Source organism: Bison bison, unplaced genomic scaffold (genome assembly GCF_000754665.1).
Source record: "Bison bison bison isolate TAMUID 2011002044 unplaced genomic scaffold, Bison_UMD1.0 scf7180017864371, whole genome shotgun sequence".
NCBI lineage: Eukaryota > Metazoa > Chordata > Mammalia > Artiodactyla > Bovidae > Bison > Bison bison.
In genome coordinates, this window is record NW_011494943.1 from 7,485,497 (window position 1) to 7,492,950 (window position 7,454).

At 48.4% G+C, this 7,454-nt stretch overlaps 1 protein-coding gene across 2 annotated transcripts in view; it reads left to right on the forward strand.

Annotated features, from left to right (window-relative positions):
* Positions 1 to 7,028: 7,028 nt before the first annotated feature.
* The window catches only part of ITGB4 (integrin, beta 4), a 33,352-nt gene continuing 32,926 nt past the window's right edge, over positions 7,029 to 7,454 (forward strand). For both annotated transcript variants that reach the window (XM_010856178.1, XM_010856179.1), the window contains exon 1: positions 7,029 to 7,047. The gene's annotated coding sequence lies outside the window, so the exon portion shown is untranslated. The remainder of the gene's footprint in view (positions 7,048 to 7,454) is intronic.

Here is a 7,454-nt window from a genome sequence, read left to right on the forward strand (position 1 = left end):
CAAGAGGCTTTTTAGTTCCTCTTCACTTTCTGCCATAAGGGTGGTGTCATCTGCATATCTGAGGTTATTGATATTTCTCCCGGCAATCTTGATTCCAGCTTGTGCTTCTTCCAGTCCAGCGTTTCTCACGCAGGTCAGATTGTCTTAATCTTTTCCTGATTTCCCCCGGACGTTAGTTGCTCTTTTCTCGGTGCTCCCTACTCTTTCTTGCATCTCAGATAACACTACTGCCTTGCAGCATCTGTCCACACAGCCCAACAGCACTGTCGCAAGTGCCCGGCATGAGATAAGAGCCCAGGTGATGCGAGGGATGGAGGGGGCGTTTTTTGGCCACACCATGCAGCATGCAGGATCTTAGTTCCCAGATAGGTGAGGGTTAAACCCATGGCCCCTGCCTTGGGAGCACTGAGTCTTAACCACTGGATCAGGCTTCCAGGGAAGTCCCTGTATTCTCTAATTTTATGCATGAGGGGTTTTTTTGTTGTTCTTTTTTTTTAAAATCAGGGTGTGGGAGGTGCATACAGAGAAACAGTTTGTTTATTTAAGGCAGGAGCAAGGCAGAGACACACACCTGCAGAGAAAGGGTGTGGGTGTTCTCCCTAATGTGAAGGAACGCCTTTATGCATGTTGAAAATCTCCAGGGACTTCCCTGGTGGTCCAGTGTTAAGATTTCCACACTTCCACTGCAGGGGGCGCAGATTCGATCCTTGGTCAGGGAAGTAAGATCCCACAGGCCTTGTGACCAAAAATATAAAATCTTTATAATTAAAAAAAAAAGTCAAGGTCCTTTGAACATAAAGAATAAGAAAGGTAGCTGTGACCAGATTTGGAATGGTCCTCAGGAGAAATGAAGGGCAAGGTGCTGAACAGTGCAGGGAATATGCTTTTGTGTAAGACAGGGAGGAAATACAAAACCTAAAGTACAGAGAGGAAAGAGACAAAGAAAACTCATTTTAAATTTGAATTGGAAATATCAATATGAGCTCATGATTCAAATCAGCTATGTCCTTCGGAAGGACCCAGAAGCAATGGCTGGCCCCGTGTAGCAAGGGGCACATGTAGCATCCGAATCTTACCCTTCCCTCCCAAAAAGGAACCAGGGCTGCTCGCAGAGAAAGGGCTAATCCAGAAATCTAAGTGGAACTCCACCAGTGTGTCCCAGAAAGCAGGGAGGACTGCAAGGAGGGTTTCAAAGGTCAGAGGAACTGGTTTGAAAAGACCTCCCGCTGACCAATTATTGTGAAAAAAGAAAAACTCCCTTGCTGACTGTACACTGCTAAGCTCTCACACCAAGTGCGCGGGCTTTTCACAACCAAACACTTCTAATGCCAACTGCCCAGAGTCAGCACCAACCCCAGAGGTGAAAGGGGCTCCATCCCATAAGACTGTCTCCTACCCAGAAGCAAATTGTAAGTCCTGGCCTCCTCGACTTCCAACTGACTGGCTGTAAATTGGGGGTTCCCACAGTACTCTTGCCGGGAAGATCCCATGGATGGAGGAGCCTGGTAGGCTGCAATCCACTGGATTGCTAGGAGTCAGACACGACTGAGCGACTTCACTTTCACTTTTCACTTTCATGCATTGGAGAAGGAAATGGCAACCCACTCCAATATTCTTGCCTGGAGAATTTCATGGACAGAGGAGCCTGGAAGGTTACAGTCCATGGGGTAGCAAAGAATCGGACATGACTGGACACCTGAGCACGCACACACTCCATTACATGCTTCATTAAATCATTGGACATTGTTTTGGAGAAGGAAGTCAATCTCTAACCCGTCCCCCTTCTCTGGAGGTTGGGGGTTGAGGTGAGGGTGGGGGAGTATTGAGGCTGAAAGTTCCAACACGTGGTTGGTTCCCCTGGCAACCAGTGCCCCCAACCTTAGAGGCTTTCCAAAAGTCACCTCATTAACATAAACTCTGTTGTTATTGAAAGGGGCTTCTTATGAATAACAAAGACTCTACTTTCACTTATATCGCTCCGGAGCTTTTCCAAGAACCATAGACAAAAACCAAACATATCTTGCTTATTATATCAGAACATCACCAGTGTAAACTACTGGTAAGTGAAAATCCATTTGTGCGTGGTATTTGATTTGAAAAAACAGAAAAAATGTATTTGCCACCATTCAAGTTGAATATATCAACTCTTTACTCTGAAAGTTAGAATTAAAAGAATTAACCTTTGTGCACTGCTGATGGGATTATAAAATGATGCAATTGCTATGGAAAACAGTATGGTGGGCCTCTAAAATTTAAAATAGAACTACTACCACGCGGTCCATCACTTCTGGGTTTATATCCAATAAAACTGAAAGCAGGGTCTGGAAGATAATGACTGCACACCCGTGTTCATAGCAGCTTAATTTACAATCAGCCCTGGGATTTCTTTGGAAGGAATGATGCTAAAGCTGAAACTCCAGTACTTTGGCCACCTCATGTGAAGAGTTGACTCATTGGAAAAGACTCTGATGCTGGGAGGGATTGGAGGCAGGAGGAGAAGGGGACGATAGAGGATGAGATGGCTGGATGGCATCACCAACTCGATGGACATGAGTCTGAGTGAACTCCAGGAGTTGGTGATGGACAGGGAGGCCTGGTGTGCTGCGATTCATGGGGTCGCAAAGAGTCGGACACGACTGAGCGACTGAACTGAACTGAACTGAAGAGGCGGAAGCTACCCAATGTCCATTGACAGATGAATGGATAAAAACAATGTGGTCTATACATACAATGAAATATTATTCAGCCTTAAGGGAAGAAAACCCCGACACATGCTACAACGGAGAGGAAGCTTGTGGGCTTTATACTAAGTGAAATAAGCCAAACACAAAAAGATTGTGTGATTCCAATCAGGTGAGGCACTAGAGTAGTAGTAGCCCCTTGGACTGCAAGGAGATCCAACCAGTCCCTCCTAAAGGAAATCAGTCCTGAATATTCATTGGCAGGACTGATGCTGAAGCTGAAACTCCAATACTTTCGCCACCTGAAAGAACTGACTCACTGGAAAAGACCCTGATGCTGGGAAAGATTGAAGGCAGGAGGAGAAGGGGATGACAGAGGATGAGATGGTTGGAGGGCATCACTGGCGCGATGGACATGAGTTTGAGCAAACTCCAGGAGTTGGTGATGGACATGGAAGCCTGGAGTGCTGTATAGTCCATGGGGTCGCAAAGAGTCAGACACAACTGAGCGATTGAAATGAACTGAACTGAGAGTGGTCAAAATCACTGATTCAGAAAATAGAATGATAGTTAACCGGGGGTTGGGGGAGTGAGGAGCCATTTAATGGGTATAGAGTTTCAGTTTGCAAGATGAAAAAGTTCTGGGAATCTGTTTCCCAGCAACGTGTACATAGTTAACACTGTTGATCTATACGTTTAAACTGGTTAAGGGAATTCCCTGGCAGTCCAGTGGTCTGGTGCTTTCGCTGCCCTGGCCTGGGTTCAATCCCTGGTTAGAGAACTAAGATTCTTCAAGCCACGAAGTACAGCCTAAATAAATAACTGATTATGATGTAATTTTTATGTTTTTACTACAACTTAAAAAAATCTTTGGGGTTGTTTTGTAATGTAATAGTAATTGTTTAAAGTTCTATAACTCAAAAAGAAAAGATTTTACCCTGTATTTTGGAGGTATACAATTCATTCCCAGTTGGTGAAGGAAACCTTTTTTTTTAATTTGAAGAATACCTTTTATTAAATATAGAAACAGAAAGTCTACTCTTCAACCCCCAAAGAATAATTGATTCAAGCAAGGATCAACAATGGATGCTAGAACTGTTTAGTGAAAGTTTGTTGGGAAAAGGGCAGGATGACAAAACGCCATCACCCCCTCTTAATTACTTCTTAATCATAAAGTGAAAATGCATTTTTACAATTAAGAGAGATGGTGAGGCAGCTAACATCCTGTGCCATCCGATAAAACACAGCATCTCCTAAGACCATCCTTGACGAGAAACTGTAAATCTAATCAGGCTTTTAGACATAACTTCCAGTTTACAGGAGGATAAAAATCAAGTCAAATAACACCATGAGGAAGTAACCAGACAAATCCAGATAAGGTCTCTAGACGGGTCACCAAACTGTTCCGGTCACACAGTCACTGTCCATTTATCATTTAAGCTCTTTATAGAAATGGGTACCACTTGTCCAGTAAGTGACATACATCATCAAGCAAAAAATAGTGGAGGGCTTCCCTGGTGGCTCAGTGGTTAAGAATCCACCTGCCAATGCAGAGGACAGGTGTGATCCCTGGTCCAGGAAGATCCCATGTGCCAAGGAGCAACTAAGCCTGTTTTCCACAACTGCTGAGCCTGTGCTCTAGAGCCGGGGAACCACGACTACCTAAGCCCGCTCACCCTCCGCAAGAGAAACCACCATGATGGGAAACAGTTGCATGACCACGAGAGAGTAACCCCTGCTCCCTGCAGCGAGAGAAAAGCCCGAACACCAGCAAGCACCCAGCAGAGCCAAAAATCTATAAATAAAATGATTTTTTTTAAGTCAATGTTTGGGGGTGAGAGAGGAGAGACTGTTTTAAGGGTAAGAAAGATTAAACAGTCAACTGTGGTGGGGGTTAATACAAGGTCTCTAGAAGGGTCACCAAACTGTTCTGGTCACACATCCACTGTCCATTTATCATTTAAGTTGTTTCTTTATAGAAACGGGTACCGTAACTGATGTACACGGTCAAGCAAAAAGTAGGCACATCCCTGGAGAATACGCCGCCCACCTTGGATGCCCATGGTTTAAACTGTGAGCTCCATGAAGCAAGCAGGTGGTGTGGCTCATTCCTCTGCAATCCCAGGCACCTGGCTTAAGAGCCCGTTAAATGCTTGTCAATGAATAAATGATTGAACTAATGAGGGAGCAAGTCTGGCCTCCCTGAGGCTGTGGAATGAGCGTGGGTAGGTGGGAGCTGCCATCTGAGGTTCCTGGACCTCTGTTTCAGGGACCTCAGCTCTTTGGCAAAGTCTGCAGAAGGAAACCCCACTACATACCAGACTCACTCTGGCCCTAAGGCTGCAGAATCAGACAATAGGGGGTTTTGTCTTATTATTTTTTTTTATATAGAAGTAATATGTAGTACAAAGCTCCTTAACCCTTTGGGGACCAGTACCTATTTGGGAATTCAGTGTAATCAAAGGATCCTTTTCCTGGCAAACCCACATTCCCGTGTCAGATACACCTTGAGTTTCACACGTGATCTCAGATGATTCATGGACCATCCCCCAACCCAGGTCTATACTCAGGTTCCGGGTAATGAAATTCCAGACTTGAAGAAACCCGAGGGACCTCATGAGTTGTCTTCTGAGGGCCTCTCAGGGTGCACGTCTCACCTCTCAACTGCTGCCAAACTCCTGCTCTCCTAGTCTTTTTTTTTTTTTTGGATTGTGATGCACAGCATGTAGGATCTTAGTTTCCCAACCAGAGATCGAACCTGCGCCCCTTGCATTTGAAGCACTGGACCCTTGCATCTTAACCACTGGATCACCAGGGAAGTCCCCCTAGTCATTTTTTATATATATGATTTTATTTATTTTTGGCCGTGCTAAGTTTTCGTTGTGCGAGCTTTTCTCTAGATGCTGCGAGTGGGGACTACTCTCTAGCTGCGGTGTGAGGGCGTCTCATTTCAGAGGCCTCTGCTGCGGACCATGGATTCTAGGGTGCTCAGGCATCAGTGGTTGCGGCTCCTGGGCTCTAGAGCGCAGGCTCAATCGGTTGCGGTGCACCGGCTTCGCTGTTCTGCAGCATGTGGGGTCTTCCAGGACCAGGGATGGAACCCGTGTCTCCTAAATTGGCAGGCAGTTCTTTCCCACTGAGGCACCAGGGAAGCGCTCCATTAGTCATTTTTAAAGGGGTCTGGAATGAGGAGAGGAAGGGGTTGCTGGGCTCAGTGGGGTCTGTGGTATTACTGCCTCTGGGCCGGGCTCTCCTTCTCTCGGAGGGCGCATCAGCAGCCCCCACTGTGGGGTACACCCCTGATGGATGGTGCCGGCAGCTGCTCCCTGAGCCTGTATTTCCCGGGGTGGACTGGGCGACTGCTGGAGTAGCTCAGATCCGTAGAGCATGACCTGGGTACCCCAACCAAACTGGGGTTTCTGCCACAGAGCTCCCGACTCCAGGAGCTAGCCTCTGAACCCCTGGCCCATGCAGAGCAGATCTCAGATGACTGGGCAAGGTGGCAAAGGGGAGACCTGTGGCTCGCGCAGTTGCAGTGAGCCCTTGGTGTCCTTGGCGGCTCCTCAGTCAATCCCAGCTGTTCCTAGGGTCACTCTGAGAGCTGGCGGTGTTTGCGTCTGTTTACAGATGAGAATGCTGAGGCTTAGGGAGGCCGTGTGACGATCCCTTCTGGGTTGACTACACGTTTATTGAGCAACTGCTATGTGCAGGCACTGAGCTAGGTGGTGGGGATCAAAAGATGTGCTACACCGTGTCCATCCTTGGGGTTCACCATGCAATAGGGAAGAGATCCCTAAACAGATTATTTCAAACCAGTGTGGCAAATGACAAAAAAAAAAAAAAACACAAAAAACAAACATGCCCCAGGGGCACACAACCCAGTCCAGGGTTCAGGGAGGTCAAGGAGGCTCCTTGGAGCATGTGACATCAGCATAAGGCCCTCAAGGATAAGGAGGATAAACCAGGCTGGGTGAGGGTGGGAAGACCCCAAGTAAAGGGACCAGCCTGGTGTAAAAGAGCCCCAGTCGCTGTTTGCAAAAGATGCTGGCTTGAAGCTGCTTGGTTGGGGGAGAGAGGGGGCATTTGTGCAAGGTGGGGCCAGAGAAAAAGACCAAGTTGAGGTCATGGAACAACACCAGAGAGTTTAATCACTTAACCAGCAGCACTTGAGAGAGGATGGGGAGGGGGGAGTTCAGATTTGTGAAGCAGCTTGTCAAGAACAGCTGTAACCATTCGAGTGTCTCTCCACCTCAGGTGGGTGCTGCCTCTTGAGGGGCATTACTCTTGCTTTAAGAAGGTTTAATTAGCTTGTCTGCAGACACTCAGAGAACCAGTTCTTGCCCAGAGCTCCCTCTGTGCACAGGGGGTGAGTGCGCTGGGGAGTTGGGGAGGCTAAGAAGATGCTGGGAAGGCAGACCTGGCCTGGGGCAGCCCAGGGCTCGTCCTAGGTGCCGGCACACAGAGAGGGTGTGCGCGGCGTTGATTGTCGGGTTGTGTGTCTGGGGCTCCTGGTGGCTCCCCAGGGCAGGGGCGATGGCTCCCGGCCCAGGGTCTGGAGGAGAGGGACGGCGGTCCCAGAAGGGGGCTAGGAGGGACCGCCTCCAGCTGGGGGCAACCCGGCCCTCGATCCTGAAGCCCGGAGGGGCGAGGAGGCTCCGCTCCCGGGGCTGGACCGGAGAGAGGCGGGTGGCTCCTCCCCGGCCCCGCCGCCCTGGGTCGGGGAGCAGGGCAGGGCGCTGCGAGAGCCGCAGCCCTTTCCGGGGGGCGGGCCCA